Genomic DNA, 21,814 nt, shown 5'->3' with positions numbered 1-21,814 from the left:
GGGAGTCTGATTTTGGACTCTCCAGCTTTAGTAAATAAACCCCATAATGTCTTCATCTTCAATTGTTCCTACTACCTCCAGGTGCAGGGGGTTGCGATGGGAAGTAGATGGACCCCATCATATGCCAACCTGTACCCCTCTTCACATGACAGAGGGGGGGACATTGAGAAAATCCTATTGCAAAGGGAAACTAGATGGATACATGACCAAACTGCCACTAAAATCCCAGATTTGAAAGAAGCAGTAAGTTTTAAACCTTTTTAATAACTTGCCCTCTTGGAATCTCTGTGGGTTTGGCCATCATAAATGTTAGGATGATAAAATGTTTTTGAATAAATTCATGTTGTAAGGACCCATTGGAGTGTCTGTATATAATTTTTCTTAATAAATAATGTATTGCTTTATTTTCAGATATTGTGGTAAAAATGCCTACTGTAGGTTTCTGAGGCTTTCACTTCCCCCTGGCAGGTAGGTGGCCATACAGACGCCAAAGGCATCATTGTGATTGTCGGTCGGCTTGTCCGACTGATATTCTAAATTATGTCCTTTAGCGTCGCTCGCACAAAACCTGTTGGTTCAGTGCGAGTATTCTGTCCTTTGCTGTACTGTCTCTGGACAATTATCCCCTTATATGGGGATATACACTGCATGTGTTTGGTGCTGTACTGTCTTTCATGACCAGAGGTCCTTGTGGTAGATCTATTGGCCTGCCCTGTCCCAGCAAACAATACTACCTATGAAGTTGTTTACCAGTACGATGGCGTCCTGCCATCCCGTTATCATAAATCAGTATGTTTTACCTAAGGAAAATATATTTTTGATTGCAACACTGTGTAACAATGGAATGAATGTGTTTTGGAACTTATTCTTGTCTTTCTTTCATAGTGATCTAACCTGTGCAGCACTCAAATTGTCTACTGAGGGAGCCAAGATAGCGGCGAAACATGTAGAGATTAGGTGACTACAACAAAAAAAAAATGGATTTACTCTCTGATATATAACTATGTGGATGGAAAATCTGTAATCATTTTATAAAAAAGAAATGCATGCTTTTAACTTTTGGATTTTGTAATAAATATATAATTGTAGACAAATGAATTTGTTTTCTTGTGCTATGGCACCTTGAAAATCCCACAAAATATTATTTGGTATCAATTTACCCAATGCAAACTAATTTTTTAAATTTTAACAAAAATTTGGGTAATTTATTGCGTTTCATTGCCCTAAAATTCACTAGACCTTTATCATATCATGTGACATAAAAAATTGGAACTACCATTTATTTATTCTCTAGGGTGTCTGCTTTCACAAAATATATAATGTTTGGGGGTTTTGTGAAAACTTCAGGCCTGAAATAAGAGAGAGGGAAAGAAAGTCTCAGCCACGTGTCCTGTCCATGCTGCTAAATCCAGACCAGAAGAGACTATAATGCAAATATTCCTATGTTAAAATAGTTTAACTGCAGCTTCCCATAGCTTCTTGAGTGTGTTTCTGAATCCTTGTGACAGACAGTGTATCTCTGTCCTATTGTCATTATCTCACATGCAAAGTGCCAGATAGCTAGGTGTTACTGAATATATGTAGTGGTTCCTGCAAATTAGTTGGTGAACCTTTTTATTGCAATATAGTTTATATACAGCTCATATTATTTTAGTTAAACCTCTCTCTTTTGGTCTTGGAATCTATAGCTAGTTTTTGCTTGGGGTTCAATATCCAGCATAGGCTAGAGCCAGCTCAGGTATCTGACGGCCACCTCTGGTAGTTAGAAGTCCAGCTGTATATCAGATTAGAAACTACTGTGGAGGGGCTAAAGTGCAGAGTAGATAGGCTGACACTGAGTTCCAGTGCCACGCCACAATTTCTGCGTGTGACAAGCTGCATCCCAAGCTGGTTGGACAACAGTTGGCGGATGTCCACACGACTGCTGATTTTGTCTTCAGGTCTCCAACACAAAGACAGATGCCACATTGTGGAGATCTGCCAGTCAGAAATGAGACACAGGAAGGTTTGAAGGGAGAGAGGAGAGAGAGAAGAAATAAGGGGGCAGGGAACAAAACTCGAGTTTGTAGCCCTGGCACACCACCTCCTGCACTCAAGCATCTGGAAAGTGGGACACTTTATGTGGAGGAGGGCTTGTTAGAGTTGTAATGACAGACCTTTTGTGGAGAAAGGGTTGTTTCTCGACAGTGAATAAGAGAGGCAACTTTGCAATCTGCTTCTTAGGATTCCTCCACTAGGGAAGATGAGTATTCTTATCACCAGTCTGAAGAGGCATTGTTCTTCTAAGGGCATTTTTACAAATGTGTTTCCCAGTTCACAAAGTTTGCCACAATGCCCTGAGAGATATATGGCTTGAGGCTCCCAGTAAGCTATCACATCTAAAAATTTCCATACTATCTCTGACAGGGATTTGATTTTCTGACAAAGATTCTGCAGCTGATGGCTCAGAAGGTAATGTGAATGTAGAGCAAATCAGACACAGAGTCTGGGAATCTGGGTGTGGGAGTGCTTTTATGGCCTCCTTAATGAAAGTCAGTAAAAATACTGGGTGATGATTGAAAAGTCCTGTATGATACTGTAGCAGAGAGGGCAGAGGACACAGCTACACTTAAAGTATTAAAGGACTCCAAAGAAGCTAGATACACTAGCAGCAGATAACAATATCACAGCATGCATCAGAATAAACCAGTGGGCACACTACAAGCAGTCCCTGGCCTATTAGTAAACAATTAGCTGTGAGCTCATGAAGGACTGTCCCTCTGGGGTTTATTTACTAAAGCTGGAGAGTCCAAAATCAGACTCCCTTCTGCATAGAAATCAATCAGCTTCTAACCTCAGCTTGTTCAATGAAGCTTTGGCAATGAAACCTGGAAGCTGATTGGTTTCTATGCAGAAGTGAGTCTGATTTTGGACTCTCCAGCTTTAGTAAATAAACCCCTCTGTGTCTAGAATCAAACATGTTGTTGGGAATTCAATGTGAATAGGAAACATGCAGGCTCAGGGTAAGAGGCAAGGGCTTAAGTACTCAGGAAACCTGGAGAGCTGATAGCAAGTGAAGCACAATGACTAGAGAGTTGGTTAGCTGCCTGCTCCTGAAGTGGCTAAAATCATTGTAGGCAGGCAGCAGTAATGTATGACATTTCCACATGCCTCGCTGCAACAGGAGCAGCAGTAGGCAGATGCTTACTTGACTCTATAGGCGCATGACACTCCACTCAACTCAGTCCCACAGCATTAACCCTTCCCATGGCAGAACTGGGGGCAAACAGGAAATAATGGTGCGCATTGACCTGAAAAAGTCAGGGAGCTCCTAGTGCTTTGCTTGTGTGGTCTACTCACTAAGAAAGTCTTCAGAGACAGTAAAAGCACAGTTTGAAAAATTCTCCCTGTGGAACCCAATGCCAGGCTAGCCCCTCAATGTCCAGTTCAGTGTAGTCTAAATGCAGTACAGTCCAAAAGCCAATACTTGTATGCCAGATAGCTTCTAATAGGAAGGGAAAATTTCTAGTATACATGATGAGAAGATTCTTCATTGAAGAACAAAATGCTGAAAGAAACAGGTTAGTCCTTACAACAACAGAGTTGAAGAAAAGACATCCATCCTAATAGGACACTAGCAAAAAGATTATCCTGAGTTAGCATGCAGTTTTTACTGTATGTTTGTCAGTGTCCAGTACTATTGTATGGCTAATTAACCTGTTTAAAAACTTCTCCTGTACCTCAATGGACAAGAAAGACAATTTTGTGCTTGTTCTATAAAACTAAAGTTGTAACTGTTATAGATAGCACACACTAAGGAAAAACAATGACTACTAACAATATTACAGGTCTTCTATCATTGATTAGTATGCAAGATGCTACCTCTGTGCTTCTGCCACTATTATATACATTACATTCTACAGAGAGATTGTGCAGGAAAAAAAAAAACTCTTTTATTCTACTTGAAAGTACAGAGATGAGTGTATTTTTTCATGTCTCCAGGCAGCTGACCCTAAGAAATAATACTGCTAAACATTTCAAACATAATAGGAAAGAGGATGGGCTCAAAAGTTTAAAAAAAGATTCAGTCAGAAAGATATCTATACTGGATGTGTTCCCTGCAGGTACGCACTTAATAGTGCTTTCAATAGGGCACATTTATCTCCTCCAAATGCATCTAAGAAATACATTTAAACCGTGGTTTCTAATTTTCAACAGGTATTTGGGTTAGTCAGTGGTAGGAATCTTTCAGTGAAAGGACATAATTCTGTATATTTTGCACTTCACATTTATATTTCCTCTGGTCTAGAAGCAATGTCTTTTTTTTTAGTTTTGTTGTTTTAATATAACAGCAAAATTGGGTCACCAGAGGTTGCAGAGGAAATAGACCTTCACGACAAAACTTACTGTAGTAAAACCTATAGAAATCCACTTAAACAAGAATTCTGTGAATCTGAACTGATAAAATGACATAAAAAAATAATAATAATAGTAATATAACTGGAGAAAAACAACCATTCTTTCTGTCAAGAACCTTAGTTTTGCGGTCATCACGACTATATTGAAAACAGTTAAAAAAAAAAAAAAAAAAAAAAAATTAGGACCTGTGTATTTCCACTCACTGCATCATAGCTAAGATGGAATAAATCATGAACATAAAAAAAAGCTCTACATCATTGACTGAGAGCAAGCTTCTGCTTCACGTTAGGTTGATGCAATGGTGGGAGCACGTTGAGTGGAGTGCTCATTGATCATAGCCTAAAGAGTAGGATGATATAAAAAATGTCATGTGATCGCCACAAAAAAAAATAACCTTAATAATAATAGTGCAGCACTACAACTTACAAAACAATATACTTATTAAAATAGGTGATATAAGATAAAATAAATCCATAACTATATAAAACATGCAAGAAACAAGCAAAAACAACACACAAAAAAAAACAATAAAATGGTGATAAGATCAATGCAGATCTATTTAGTGTAAAAAAACTCTAAAGTGCCCAAAAGTGTGTACTGAGGTCCTCTCCAAGGCCTCTTAAAGTGCAATCAAATAACTCCATACACAAATAATATTTGTATAATATAAATCAAGCAACCCCTCAACACCCCTACATAAGTAGGATAATTGTGAATTCCTTATTGTGGGGGAATAAAGTACCACACAAAGTGACCCGTGTTTAAATAGTATACATCAATATATAGGAGAACATATAAATATATATACAGTGACCAAAAAATATATAAGTAAAAAAAAAAAAATACAAAAAATGAAATAAAAAATCTCTAATTGTTCAATAATCTTTAAATAAATTGTGCTTCAGTAAACTTCCATGCAGAGCGAAAAAAGTGACTGTGTGTTTACACCAACTTCACAAATCCTCAGTGGCTAAATTGTCCCCTCACCTCCTTTTAGCGACCCACTGGGCCACCTCGCTTTCAGGATGACCCCAGGATCCTTCACAGGCAGTATTTGGTACTGGATGGTATCCAAACGTAATCCCCCTCTGGTGGCACTTACGCATCTCCAGTCCTCCCGATATAAATTTCTGCTACATAGTAAACTCTCCCATGCAGACCATGGTAGAACACAAAAGATCCTCCATAGTGTAGTAATTTTCAGTATATAGCCTTTATTTAAATAAGAAATGCCCACTCACTTGTAAACAGCAATACATTTGCTTAAAACCTCATGCTAAGGTGTACTGCATGGGTTAGGAAATGGGTGTCCTAAGATGGTGTCCACGCCAGATGTGCATTACCACGTACCGGAACTGCATCACTGCGTACCTACGCGGCGACGACGCACATCCAGCGTGGACGCCATTTCAAGATTTTTTCATATTACACTATGATGAAAGTAGTAAAATGTTACCATAGTAACATTGTACTACTTTGGGGGAAGTGATCAGTATTTTTTTTTTTTTTACACAATTTGATTGCTTATAGCAAATGATTTCTTTGCTATAAGCAAGCATTTATTTGAATGAAATCGATTCATTCAGGTTTTTTTTTTTTTTTTGTGATTAGCTGTGATTGGCCATAGCTAATCACATGACACAGATGGGCTGTGATTAGCCCAGCCTGTGCATGTGATCGCTGTGACCATTCACAGCTAGACACACTTGTATACAATGGATGGCATGAAAGGAAGCCATCCACTGTATACAACTGTCACAGCAGGTCACATGGTACTGGCAACGGGGCCGGTACACAGATCTGTCATCAGCTGTGTCCGAGGTACACGGTCGGTGAAAGATCTCGCCACAGAGTGATCCTGTGGGCACTCGCACAGCACGATCCGGGAAGGATGTCATATGATGCCCTCCCGGAGGGATGAGGTGTTCGCCCTGCCGTCATTACTATAGACCGGGCGGCAAGTGGTTAAAAGATTTGTGCTTTGTTAACATTTCCTTGAAAGCTGCATGAAAAGCAACCTCCCCATGCTGTATGTTATTTTATTTTTCATTTGGCATCTGTCCTGTACCTGATGGTAGACTGAAATGATGAGGTCGGCCTCACTTGTGTCACTAGCCCTGACCCCACTGGAGTTGGAACAGAGGGAGTCTAGGGACCAGGGGGACAAGAGCACCAGTAGTTGTTGTTTTCAGCTCTTGCAGATGATGACCCTCTGATTCAGGCACAGTAGTAACAAGCGGAGAAGGTCTTGTAGATTGCCAGATGTGCACCAGAGCAAGGCAGGTAGTGAGGGTAGGAGACAGGAGCAGTGTCATAGGGATAGCCAGGGTCATCAACAGTCGAAGTCAGGAACCAGTATCAATCAGGAGAGCAATCAGTCGGGTCAGGAACAAGCTGGGTCAGCAACAAAGGAATCACACAGAAACAAGCAGGACATGGGGGAGCTGAAGACCAGTCAGAAACTAACATGGGCAGAGACATTCTTTAAATAGCCCGTCTGGCGCCAATCTTCGCCGTGCATGTGCACATGCATGTGTGCGATCGCGCATTTCTGCGTGTATGCGCACAACCGACCACTCCTCTCCGGACATTCCTATGCGCATGCGCACTTCTATTCGCAATTCATCTTGCCGGAAATCCCTTACAGCATCATAGCAGTGCTCAGCTTCCCATTTTCTGAAATAATTTGACTGTATTGTTCAAGAAAATCAGCAGGAAAATAATAATTGAATGGAAAAGGAGAATAGGGAGTTAATTAGGTCTGATTAGAGTAAACTAAGGATTATTAAGAGGTTAAACAGAGGAAAGTTTAATTTAAAAAATTGCTTTAACTGACTTCATCTGCAGATTGAAGTTCATCCCTTTGATCTGTAGATAAATAAACAGAAAGATACAAAATGAAACAATGTTTCTTTGTATTGGCTAAGCAATGTTTTTGATAAACATTGCCAGACTGCTTTTATTTTACAGCTCCAGCTGCCAGAACTTTCTCTGTGTACTTCGCAATGCCACTTTGATTAATCAGAGCTTAACTGCCAAGTACTTTGACAGGGGAGGTCCTGGCAGCAGAGCAGAAGGAATGGATGTGTTACACATGCTCTGTGTACAATGATGCTATGTTTTTGGGCATGTCTAACACACCTAGAGTCTGCAACTGGTTAAATTTCACTAATACACAGTCTCACCCTGCTCTGCACAAGTTCAGTTGCACTCTATTTTTTGGCATTGTGCCAAAATTGTAGAGGTTGATCTGCTGACGGCCTAAAAATTTGCTGCTGCTCAGGAGCTCTGGGCTTCAGCAAAATGGCAACCTCCAGCAAGAAGAAACAGGAACAATGCTGGAGGCAGTTTACAGCACACACTAATTTGGATAGCATATTTTTTAATGCGGAATGTATGATCCTTGCTAAAGAACATTATTTTTGAACAAATTGTTATGGATAAAGTTCTGCTTTAACTTTTTACAGACTGTGCTGTAAATGTTCATAAAAACTGCAAGACATTACTTCCTGAATGTACCAGTAGCAAGTTAAAAAAGGAAACTTTTTACAAGCCTGCAGTGTCTTCCCATGTATCTTCATTTTATCAGCAAGCAGTATTAATTTCAGACGCACTGCACAAGATCCATCCCAGTATCCAGAGAGGAAGCTTCCTGCACTTCCTGAGAGCAGCACCCACTCATCCCTTAAGGGGAGCTCTGGCTGATTTTGGATCACCATTTAAAGCCCCAGGATCCATTTGATGTTCCATTCCACCCTTCAGAGGGAAGTTACACCAATACCTGGCTTACCCTGATGATACCTTGATGACATCTGGATTTATGTTTATGGGCGCATTTACATTGCGCGTCTGGTGAGTGTGCAATTCTTCCATTATTATTGCACAAGTACTGCCCCACCAGGAAAACAGGCAGTTTGGGAGCACTGAGAGTCACCTTTGAACTGTTAACCATTTATGCTCATTTATGAACTTTTATTCAGTACCCTTTTATTAGATTTTATGACCTTAATTGTAGCGCTGCACCATTATTGTACTGTATATATATTTTTAAACACTTTAAAAGGAAACCTTTTACAAGAGAAACACATGGACTTCAAACGCTGATTTCCATCTGAAAATGTAAGATGCTTTCTTGTCATGCTGATCTGCACCTTTCTCAAGTCACTGGCCCAGTACAAGTATGCAGCAAATGAGGGCATAACTTCTGATCTGTATATTTGTTTAGGATTAGTAAATAAAAGCCATGTAAGGCAGAGGCATATGACAGTAACTAGCATATTTACAAGGAGTCCAGCAATGACAGCTTATGTATTCCAAAAGGTTTCCTTTATTTATTTTCCTGTACAGCTCCAGTGAAAACTTTTTTTTTGGGGGGTGGGGGACAATGGGGAAGGGTTAGAGTCCTTGTTGAGTTTTTATTGCTGTATGTGTTCCAACGGATGAGATTTCCCCTTACTTCCTGCCAGGACAGCAAATGATGAGTAATCTCTCCTCTGGGGATGTAGACAAAAAACAAAATATATTTAAATAAAGTGGGATAGGGTTAAAGTTTTTGATGATCTTTTTTTCTTCTCAGTTCTGTCGTGTCTGGTGAAGTAGCACTCCTCTATTTCATATACATGTGAATTGTCATGTAAATTTATCTCTTTTTCATGCTGTCCAAAAAAGGGGGCAGAATTAGGTATTAAATTTGTCAGATGGATACAGAATGATGATGATCAGCAGTTTTGATTCTTGCTCAGAATCACATGCACAGCACAGCTTTGTCCTCAGACAACCAGTAAAATAAATGTATTTGCTAGCTCCGAGGTATATTGCTCTAAAAATAAACCAACACATTTCTAAATGCTTTCAAAACTGTAGTTAGGGTATCAGTCTGACTTGGAGGGTCTGTGTAAAGCATCCTTTTAGCACTGTTAGTTCCTGTCCTTTGAAAGGGTTTTGCCGAAAGCCAAGAACTCCTTCAAATAAAATATAGATGTGAATGAGTGGTCACTGCATCCTGGCACTGATTGACTTAAAGTGGAACTTTAGTCAGAAAATGAAAGTGGAACTTTAGTCGAAAGATTCAGTCCTGCTAGATCAGTTTAGGCTTGCCCCTTTTGTAGGTATAGCTGTATAGTACATTACAAATAAGTGCCTATACTGATAAAAATCCAGTAAAACACTTCATCACCCTGGTCTGCACATGTTCATTTGCTCTCTATTTGTCCTCACTGTGATGTAAATGTAGAGGCTGTACTGCTGACAGCCTAAAGATTTGATGCTTTTCAAAAGCTCTGGGCTTCAGCAAAATGGCAGCCTCCAGCAAGAAAAAACAAGAACAATGCTGGAGGCAATTTACAGCACTCACTAATTTTGGTAGCATAATTATTAATGTAGAGTGTGTGTTCCTTGCTGAAGAACATTATTTTTTATCATGTTGTTATGGGTAATCATCTGCTTTAGGTCCTGATAAATCACTTCATGCTGGTCCGTTTTGGAAGAATAACTATGTAAAACATTAAAAATAAGTGCCTATACTATGTAAATCCAGTAAGGCATCAGGGTTGGTTTACTAAAGCTGGAGAGTGTAAAATCTGGTGCAGCTTCTAAATTCTGCTTGTTCAATTAAGCTTTGACAAAAAATCTGAAAGCTGATTGGCTGCCATGCAGCGCTGCTCCAGATTTTGCACTCTCCAGTTTTAGTAAATCAGCCCCATTTTTTTCACCCTTCTCTGCACAGCCTCAGTTGTCCTGTAATCTTGGCACTGTGCCGATAGTGTGAGACACTAGAGGCCAATCTGCTGACAGCCTGAAGATTTACTGCTGTTGGGGGAGCACATAGACTGTGCCAAGGAACACAGATTAGAGAAGGAAAAAAGAAAAGCAGGTGTGGTGACAAGACAAACTCTGCTACCAGGGAGACACAAAAGAGTTAAAGGAGAAGTATAGCCAAAGCTATTTTGGCTGTACTTCTCCTGTAGCTTACAGGAGTAAAGTTCGTTCTGCACTCCTGTGACCTGCTTTCAGGTGACAGTGGGCTAAACGCCGTTGTTGATTGACATCACTACAAGCTGGTCCAGGCTTTGAAAAGCCTGGACTGGCACTTGGCTCAGTCTCTCAGCTGCACTGTGGTTTTTGATCTCTCAGTTCTCGCTGTAGGGCTGGCAGGGGACAGATGCAGCATCAGTTCGATGCTGCATCCACCTAGATGAGTATAAATATTTGTGTTTTTTAAGTCCATACTTCTCTTTTAAATTTACAAGGATTGTGTCATATCTCTCCGATATTCTGTACTTACTTAGCAAACAGCCTGTGAGGTTCAGAGCTTTTGTCAGCTTTCCTCTCTAGTTGAGCCAAGACATACAATAAAGAATGGAAATGTACACATTTTAATTGCAGAAAGTGACAAATAGTTTTTGCAACTATGGATAGGGGCTTCCATTAAAAAAGTGACTAATATGGGTTTCAACAAAATGACCACCTCCAGCAAGAAAAAACAGAAGCAATGGTGGAGGCTGGAAGCGATTTACAGCACACAATAATTTTGGTAACATAATTATTAATGTGGAATGTACTGTATGTTTTTCTTATTAAAGAACATTCATTTTTATCAAACTGTTATGGTTTTGTTTCAAAGCAAATTGCCTGTTTATTTTTAACAAGATTTTTTCCTTAGCTAAGTGAACGTGGTGAAAATTCACTTTGCATTGAACTTTGCAAAGAATACCCAAACATGTGCAAGGAAAAAAAAGTAAGCAAAAATTCCCGGGCCAAATTGTTTTTGGTAAGTTTTGCTTATGTATAGCCTGCCCTTATTAGGCCTTGTTCACACCTGTGTGTTTTAGGTGTGGTGTGTTAAAAATGCTGCTTACTTAATCTTGACTTCCATCAAAACTGTAATGTTAGTGGAACAACTATGGCAACTATAATTTTTGTGGTGAAGCAACTGCAATATTTGTGAAGCAACTGTAATATGTATAGTGGAGCAGCTGTAATGTTAGTGGAAAAACTATAATATTTGTGGTGGAGCAACTGTAATGTTAGTGGAGAAACTATATTTGTGGTGGAGCAACTGTAATGTTAGTGGAGAATATTGGAATACTTGTGGTGAAGCAACTGTGATATTTATGGAGCACACTGTAATATTCATGGTGGAACAACTGTAATATTTGTTGTGGAGCAACTTAATGGTTCTGGTGAAGTAAGGGAACGCGTTGAAAATTCACTTTGCAATGCACTTTGCAAAGAATACCCAAACATGTGCAAGGAAAAAAATCGTATGTTGGTCTGCACATGGCTGAATAATGGAAATCACTCACCACAGTCGCTAAGCTAAGGCAAAATTCCCTGGCCAAATTATTTTTGATGAGCTTTGCCTACACATATAGGATTTTTGACAAAGGAGTGGATGGTCCCAATGTTCTGAAACAGGTTACCATCCCTTTAGCTCTAACGTCATCATGTCTTGCGTCACTTCTGGTTTCGGTCAGGCGCTGCTCCATCATAGTTATGGCTCCTGTTTGCGGATTTCTTCTTCCCTCTGCCATGCCTGGCATCTCTTTCCAGCCAAAATCTGGTTAATTGCTACAACCACTTCCAGGCGTATCTCTGCTAACATCCAGATTTGTGGGTAAAAAACTGTGATGTGTGTAGTGTATATAGCAAGTAGGATCAGGTTCTATTTAACCTATTCCTCTTTAACAACTCCCACTGTTACGTGCTATCTCTACATGCTCACCGCTTGCCATGGCATGCTAAGCACTTCTTTTGTGTTGTTGGGTGCCCCAGGTCTTTCACAATCCTGGCAACACCCATACACCATAGAGAGAGTCTGTTTTTAACTTTTCCTAGCTAATAGACAATGCCAGAGTGGTGTAAGGAACCTATCTGTGATCTACAGAGTAATTCCGCAGCTCCCGGGAACTAGTTTACAGTACTTGCAGGCTGGTGGGACTCAGGGCTGCAGGTACAGCCATCGCTGTCAGATTGATATGAGAAGAATGATTGCTTATGGACTGAGTGCTGAGTGGTCTATTTTCAGTAGGTGACTGAATCTTTAGATGTTTCTCTGGTTTCTTTGTGGCCATTGATAAACTGTACTTAGTTAACCCACTGATTTGAAGTTATTGCTTGCCCTGACACCTTGTCATCATTGCTGGCCCTGACATATGCTAGGAGTTATCATTTCTGGCCCCAACACTTGCAGGGGGCTATCATTCCTGGCCCCAATGGAGCTTATTTTATTTCCATAATATCTTCAGTGTACCTCCAGACCCTATTTATTCTATACAAAGGGGGAAAGGTGGCACACTATGAGCTATAGATTAAGAAGAAACACACTTTTGACCATACCCACTTTGGTCACATCCACCTTTTGACCACACAGTGATGCACAATCCATCAGCTCCCCCAATCATGCTTTCAGCACCTGTACCTCCAAACATTTTTGTCTGGAGCCGCCCCTGCATGGATTCTAAAATATTATCATGAGGACCTAAATAAGAAAATTGTTACTTGATTGGGATCCAAGAAGAGAATTATTACCAAAATGTAAGCAAAACCAATCAAAGACTATTAACAATGGCTGTATAACACTTTAGTAAGAGTATAGGGAAATTAATGCTCTATTACTTTTTTTAAAATTGCATCTCACTACCTTGTCTGTGCAACAACTTCTGACCCCTGCAATGGTTGTGCTCTAGTTCCCAATAAAGTTCCGTGCTGCCATACATATAAAGCTGTCCATATACTGTAAGTTTTTCTATTCAACCAGTGGGTTGAGCTAAAAAAACACACAAACAGATTCCTCCATCCATAAAAATTAGGTGGATGGAGGAATCCCCCCATTGTGACTTTGTATCCTTACAGAATCTCCTGCAGCTGTCAGGATGCACTAATCAGTTGCTGCAGCCACTGATCAGGAAAAAATTGATCAAACAATTGACTAATTTGGTTGGTCCCTTCTGAACTGTCTGAATTTTGATCAGTTTATGACCAGCTCTACTTTAATTGTATAACAGATTTTTAGAGGGATTGTATGTTGTTGGTTGGAATGTTTATTATGTTGGTTATCCTATAGGAATACATTTTCTCTTTGATACAGTATATTTTCTAGGCTATGTCTCAGATTGTGGTAGTATACTCACTACTATTTCCTATCTTTGGATAAACTTGGCTATGTTTTCTCTACAGTCATGTGGTGACCCATCACGGGGTCCCAAAGCTTTACTTTAAAAACAGTAACTTCTTTTTAGTTGCTATGAGTGAAAATCCCAGAAAAGTGGACACAGAAAAAGAACAGGTCTGCAACAAACAGCCAGACAGTGGTATTTCTGTTCTTTTGTAAAGCAGTGGACTGACATTTCGGCATACACAATTATAAATTCTTCATGCCAACAATGAAGTTTAATTACTCATTAAGTTAGAGAGCTGTGACAACAAAGAGATTCAAAGTAATTGCTCTGCTGACATTCATGCAGAAAATGTTTTCAAAACATAGGCGATGTGGAAAATATTGCTCAGGGTTGGCATTATAAATGCATTTTTAGAAAATCGCTTAGAGAACTTTGATTGCAGCTTTTTCACCATGTATTGCTGGAAACACAAAAAGCTTAATTTCTTTCTCGTAAATGTACAATCTTTTCCTTGCCCACAATGGTGTTATGTTAAATTGTGAGTGATGGGATAGAGGGTTTTATCTGTCATCAAAGTAAACAAAGAGGTGCAAGGAAAAAGAGGGAATAAAGGACACCCACTTTTTTGGTAAGCACAAAAGTGTTAACGGATAAGTTCACCTTTCATAACATGTTACATGTTACACTCTTATTTATTGTGTAACATGTAACATGTTATGATCAGACCAGCCCTCACTCCCTCCCCCCCCCCCCCCCCCCCGATTCCCACTTTGACAGCTAGAGAGGATTTTCTTCTCCCTTGCTAGCTGTCAAATTAAAAAAAATCAGTCATCTGTGAATGAGAGACTACAAGTTCTGACAGCCTATCAGCTGTCAGCTTGTAGTCCTCAATGAACTACCATGGCACTGTGGAGTTCATTCATTCTTCCTGTCTGTATATCTGCTTGCTTGTACATCCCATACGGGCAAGCAGATATATTGACAGATCTGAAGGAGACCTGCATGTCATCAGTCATCTGCTGATTGCTGGTGCAATGCTTTCCAGGATCATTTAGACAAAAATAATAAATGCACATTTTGTTACCTGCAAAAAAATGTGAGTTTATTATTTTTTTCTAAAAGGTGAACTTATCCTTGAAAGCTGAACTCTAGGCAAAGATATATTTAAAAAAATCTTGGGAAGTCATAATGAGTGTCTATGACACACGTTAAAATGCTGTCATGTTTCCACATGTCACTGCAGGTGACAGATTCATGTACCTGTTGTAAAAGCACATGTGGAGATGCACTGAGGGCAAAGGCATTCTATTCTTAGTGCAACTGATCTGACTCCCACTATTGTGGCTGACACACAATCAGTATCACATTAAGGAGCTTTGTGGATGGGTGTGTGGAACCTAGTGAGGAAGCTAAGACAATAGTTTCCCATCAGATTTTCTCCTCTTGTGACTGACAGCAGCCAGTAGGTGGATTCTTAGCCAACAGAAAGCCTCCTATTAGCGATAGAAACTGCCCACTGCCTATTGTCAGTCATAAGGAGAGAGTGAACCTGATGGACAAATAGTGTCTCAGCATTCCCATCAGGCTCCGCCTACTGTCAACATTACTGGTTGCTAGAAGGCTGTCAGATGGGAAGTTGACAGCATCCTTAACAAGCAATGACAGTTGAGGTGGGTAGTGGCAGCAAATATGCCGCCTGCTACACAGTGGTAGAGACAATCTGTTTTTGTCTGTACACCAACTTATAATTGGTCCTAATTGCCTTCAGAGTTAATATTTACAAACTGGAGGTAATTATTTTTAATTTGGTACAGTATTAGCCCCACTTTGTAAAAGTGGTGCTATTAAGGGAGACACAAACATTCAAGCTCCAAGGTAGCTGGGAAGTGAGCCAGAAACCTTGATGACCTGAAAAGTTAATTGGTGTCCAAACAACACAAATAAATATAAAATAATTTTTGATGTTTGACCCGTTAAAGTGGAAAGTAAAGCATTTTTTCTTTAGTCTTTGAGTGGAGAATGTTTAGATTGTTTAGATGTCAGATTTGTACTGCTGACTTGATTCCTGGAGATATTTCCCCTAACACAGCAAGGTAGAGTAGTGTATAGTGGGGTTTAGCTTCTCTGTCTTTGTCTACATTGTGGAGATATCCCTTGCTTCTTGTCCAGGTGACCACACAGGAAGATCTCTTTAACAAAGACACAGACAACAGTAAGGCTTGGGCTACATGGGCAATTTTATTATCAGACTTTGAAAAAATATCATTCTTTAGTGCTACTTCAGGGGATTGTTGGGTAATTGTTAGGATATTAGTCTAATGTCAAAGGAATCTACTTGAATGAGAAAAAACACTCAATAATATCCAAAATAAATGTTTAAAATCCTGTTTTCATTCAAATCTGTGGACTAAAGGAGGAGAGATTATTTGCTAACAGTTTCTTCTAAACGCTTAGATTGTAGCATTCTGTAGTTGAAGAAGATCAATTACTTGTATGCACTACTAAAAAACTCTTGTGTGGCAGCTCACATACAAGTAAAGTGATACAAACAAAGAGATCAATCTTGTGTCATTATACTGTAGCAGGATGATTAAACTACTAAAAATCACTCCGCTCTTGTTTAGTATAGCTGAAGTCTAGAAGAAGCTCAATAGAAGGAGAATTAGATCCTTTGCAAAGCTTTTGTTGATACGAAATGAACATTCACTTTCTGTGTCCAGTAGGGGCAATGACAGAAAAAAGCCTGATAGAAGTGCTGACATTTCTTACATTATCCAGAACAAAAAAAAATGGCTGGAGTTTCTTTCAGGCCAACCGTTTTGTTATTTTCTTGTTTTGACATCTAAAATATAAAGGTATCATATCCCACAGGATAAAGTATCCTAGATAAAGTGGGGTGGTTAAATAAATTGCCCTCTCTGGTTGTCAAATTTGCTAAATTGGTATGCTACATTCTTTATTATTTTATTAACTTTATGTACTATTTACTAATCACCCCAATGTACCAGAAGTTGTTTGAAATAACAATCTTTTACCAGGAAGTCCCAAAGACATGAAATTTATTTCAAGGGTTCCCCCAAGATAAACAGGTTGAAAACATCTACCCCAGAGGTTAGCAGCTAAAACATTTCACTGATCAAGATGTCCTCTATTAACAGCCTTTGTTATTTTAAAACATCTTATGCTGAAGGATGAATACAGACATTATGAAGGTTGTAAGTGTAATTCTTACTATTGTATATGTCCTTATTGATTTTTTTAGATAAACAACATTTAGCATGTATTACAAAGTGACACATAATCTGTTTTCATATGACCACGGTATCCATAAACTTACCCAATTTGGATGATTGTTAGTATTTGTAATACCCCCATTTTAGTACTCAGATATGAAGTAATTGTGTGGTGTATTTTAGACTAATGTATTTAAGCAAGATCTTAAAGAAACAATGCTATGGGTATTGTAACTACTCACATGTTGGCTTTCATTATCTTGCTCCTAAAAAATTATATATTCTTCAATTCTAGTTTAAATATTTAATTCCCTGTCCAATTCTTTTGATGACATACATATATGATTAAAATGCACTGGAAAATTGGAATTGGTGATAGCTGCACTGAAAAATTGGAATTAGTGATAACTAAAGCAAAGGATGCAATAACAATTGCTGTATATGCATGGAGAACAGCAGATGGTGAGAAATGTGCCCATTCATGACATTGCTCTCTTATTCTTTTGACTTTTCAATGCCTTTCCAATGTAGTAAAACATTAATTCCTTTTATCTACTGAAAAGGAGCCTGATCTATCACAGAAATGGTCAAATATATTGAAAAATCTCTGTATTTAATAATGAACACTCATTTAAATGCCATTGTTGATGTTTATAATTTAACCCCTTTTGCAGTATTACTTTACCAGAATGATATTGAAATCAATTGCAAACATTTTATAAGGACACTAAGCCATTGAATTTAGATAATTCAAAGGTGAGCTATGACAAGCACTTTTTAGATGCCACATATTAATTTAAAAGAAGCAGAATGTGGCTCTCATTTTATCAAGGACCACCAACAAACACTTAAACCACAGTTCCCCTGTGTCAACACAAAAGCACACTGCTGCTTTTTGAGCTTAGCTTACTTTTACTTCAGAAGGCTAAAGCAATTAAAAGGCGTAATCCTTTTACAGCTAGAATTAATGGGTTTAGGTACATTGATTAGACTTCATTTTTCACAAGAGACTGATCACTATTTCCCTGATCAGCAGATCTCCTTTTCTGACAAATATCACAAACTCCTTTGGTGGGAAGAAGATACTCGTATAAACCTTAAACCTTTTTTTTTTTTTAGAAACTAGCAGATTCGTTATTCTCTATAGAATTCCTTCAGATATCTCATGTCAAAGATGCATTTTAAGTCTTTATTCATCACTTCTGTAACTGTTGACTCACAAACAATGCTAAAAATAGTGTGATATTTTGCCTAGAATGATAATCGTTTTCTAAAGTTATATAAACTTTTCAACTATCCATCAACAATTTCTGTCAGTGACGACAGCATAATCATGTTATTCAAGAGATTATTTCTCATCCCATAAACATTATACAGTGTATACAGCTATGAGTTTTTTGTCCCATTGTACCCATAACTAAAGCCCTCTGTCCTCTAAATTAGTACATTTCAAACTTGTTTCATCAATGCCAAAACGTATGCCAAAGGGGCATTTACCACAGATGGATATTGGCCCTTTGGGCTCCTCCAAGGACTGTAATGAGTGCCCAGTCTCTGCCAGGGGCAGTAGCAAGGTGGTTGCATTTTGACATTTTCAGACAAGATAGTGTTTATAAGGACCAACTAGAATCTTTCCCTCAGGAATTTACAAAGTGCACCAAGCTTTATTTTGACTTGCACATAAAAATGTGTGCATGCCATAGTTTCCTATTTCAACCAGCAGATGCAGTAAACATTCACCTAGCAGCGGGATGTATAAGACAAGATAGAATATGCCAGTATTGAAGTGGGCCGATTTCTTAGAGAAATTGAAGTTTCCCATGGCAAGTCTGAGCTGCTGCTTTCTTGCAACTTTAAACATAAGGTATTTGTAGAAATGTTGATTGTCAACATGTAGGTGGGTGCCTACTAAAGTACTATCTCACGTGTTCAAATGATCCTTATGTTTTTAAACATGTTCTCTATTGTACATTTTAATTGTGTCTTGTGGCTGTTGAATTCTGGTTGGGAGGTTCTATGTTGCCTGCTCCCTGATGTTCATGGCATCACCTACTTGGGTTGCACATATATTTCAGGGGAGGGGAGCCTTGTGGTCAATTTTCAGTCAAGCTTTGGAAAGTGCAAGGTCTAAAGATGTAGAAGGACTGTATATTCCAACAGCCCCTTGGTGGAAACTCAGTCAGGGTTCCAGGCTATGGACAGTGCTGTCTTCATGGACATTTGCCATTCAGGTGTGACTGGACCATGGAGTAGGGTACCAGGGGCAGCACCGCCAGCCTATGTTAATGATGATGATGTATTAATTCTGCATTTTATGAGGAAATCATCAGTAAAGGTCTTAAGGTGAATAGGAGACTTTGCCTCAAATAAATTTGCTCAATGTCACATAGTGGTGTATTACAAGGTGTATTACAACTACATATATTGGGAGTGACATCACATTAACCCCTGGTGTTAGGAAGAACTGATTTGAATGCTTGGCTAATTTAACTGTTGCAGGTGGTTTCACAGCTTAAGACATTCAGGGAATTGGGTTACTCGGCAAGTTATGGAGAGCTTAAGTACCAAAGGGACCAGTGTGCTTCAGGTTTCTTCTCTCAGTGGCACAGACCCCCATCTTGGGACCAGCTGTGGTATGGGACCTTTTAGGGACCTGACCTGGGAGTCACGGGAGTGAGGCCTGGAGGCCAGTATTAGCTTGCTGGTAAGCCTAAGGGCAGAATCCTATCTATTGGGAAGCAAATGTGTTTCAATGTTGTTACTAGGAAGAATGTTATAAATTACTGGCTCGTAATGCTAAATGTTCAGTATCGGGCGGAAGAGGAGGATACTAATCCGCAGTGTTGTAAGGAAAGAGGCATGTGAGGATGTGAAAGTGCTGCCTTAATGACACCTCAAGCATTTGTATGCAATTCTTCTGTCAGCCCCTAAAAAATGGAATATTCTAGAAGTAACTCCTCTACACCTGATAACAAACACATTTAGCTGATTTTGGCCAGATTAGGCAATGTCTTTGTGTCTACTGGCATGTTGTCACTGTTTAAATATGAAGGAGCTGTTGAAAGAGCTCCAAAAATATGTTTTTTTTCTATTTGACTAATAAAGGAAACTTAAGAGGAAGATATAATGTTTTGGTGGTCAGTTCATGGGATTGCAGGCCGCATTCCACCCCATCTATCATCTACCATAATAAAACAGAAATCAAGTCATTCATAGGAGTCAAGCTTACATATCATAACTTTAATAAATCAGTCCCCCCTTGATTCAAGGGTAACAAACCTCACAAAGTGCCTGCGACAGGAAAGGGGGAAGGGGGGGATCAAAGTGCAGTGTTCAGCCAACAATCCCCAAGCCCGGATGGCTGCTGCCTTATATATGGTGCAGACGGTTTCCAGAAAGTTCTTTAAAGTCACATGCTACTATTGGGACACTCAGGAAACACCTGTATGGGTAAGCTGGGACACAGCCAGGATTCCGCCTCCGATGCTTCTGTGGATGCCGGGTGCTCTACTGCGCGGCTGTGCTGGAGTCTGAGAAGGGGGGCACAACTTGTGAGTGGCCCGATGGTCATGCAGATAGCCCGGCATCTTCTTCCTCTTTCTGCCGTCCTCCTTTGGTGTACCATGGCCAGGTAGCGGCAAAGCCAATGTTCCCTTCCAGCACCTTCTGCTCATTCCAGGAATCTTCTCACTAAGGTCTTCATGCATCAAAGGTCTAAGGTCTTACAGCATCAATGTCCAGTGTACAGCCGACAACCGTGAGCCCAGAGGGCTGCTGCCATATATATGGTCCAGATGGCTTCCAGAAAGTTCTGAAAATTTGGGACACTCAGGAAATACCTGTATAGGTAAGCTCAGAAATTTTAAAGGGCCAGTAACATTAATTCAAAAATATTTACCTAAGGTAAATAAATAAAAATGAAAATTAATTTTAAAACAAATGAGAGCAAAAATGAGGGGTGGGGGGGGGGGGGAGGGTGCAGCGACTGCCAACCCATGCATGTGGGCACAAATAAATTGCACCCCCTTTTACCAATCTTCAATGAAGTTGCAATAGTGCTGTCCATTCAACTCTCAAATATAAGGGTCAAAGACCATTTGGAGTACACCACATTTCCTTATTCACATATCAGTACTGGCAAATATGCTCAGTGAACAATTTAGGAAAACGAATGATTATTTGTGGTGGATTTTTTAATTCTGTCATTATTGTTGACTCCAAGATATGATCGGAATCAGTGGTGATGAGATACTTTTTTCTATTCACTTCTTCATTAAATGAAACAACTGTGTTCAGACCATGTCCAAATGCCATCTAAAGTCTATGGTTATCTTCAATGATACAGTTTACACTGTATTTTTAGCAAAAGTAAGACACAGACCTGCATTTTAAGTTAAAGATAAAGCAAGCAGGAAAGGGATGTCAAAACGTTTATGCTTTATGTGTTTGGACATCAAGGCTAAAGTGACATCATAACTTGAGAACTGCAACTCAGACAAGATTATTTCCTTTTCTGGTAAACCTTATATAACAGGTCAGTTTTGGAGTGTTTGAAGAATGATTGTGAATGGGAGGTTTCTTAAGCAATAAACAATAAATCAGTATGCTGATGTGATGACACAGATAGAGGTAGGGTTTCATAGCAAACACTATGGTATTAGTACATTCATAAATTTCCTGGTACAGATCATCATTATTACAACAATTAATATTATTACTGCTAATATTAATATTTGGCAGTTCCTAGGATCCAGTTCTTAGGATTTGGAACTTTCAATACCACATCTTCCCTCCCTCTTTCTTCCCAACTGAAAGATCAGAATAGCACACTAGACATATGGGCGGCTGTCCTTATAGTGAGGAGCACAAGCTGTTGAGCTCCCTGCCTGCTGAAACCAACCTGTATGTCCATCAGAGTCTAGCAGATGTTTCAAGAGGGGAACTCACAACTGCAGCATTGTATGGACTTATGGGAGTTTAGAAATGTAAGGAGCAAATGAAACAATGGAATCTCCTGGCATTCTTTTATAAAGTAATAATATTAATTTATGTGAAATTCATTCA

This window comes from Staurois parvus, unplaced genomic scaffold (genome assembly GCF_062004578.1).
Source record: "Staurois parvus isolate SC_StPar_1 unplaced genomic scaffold, SC_StPar_1.0 ptg000155l, whole genome shotgun sequence".
Taxonomy (NCBI): Eukaryota; Metazoa; Chordata; class Amphibia; order Anura; family Ranidae; genus Staurois; species Staurois parvus.
Note: the sequence above shows the minus strand (reverse complement) of the source record.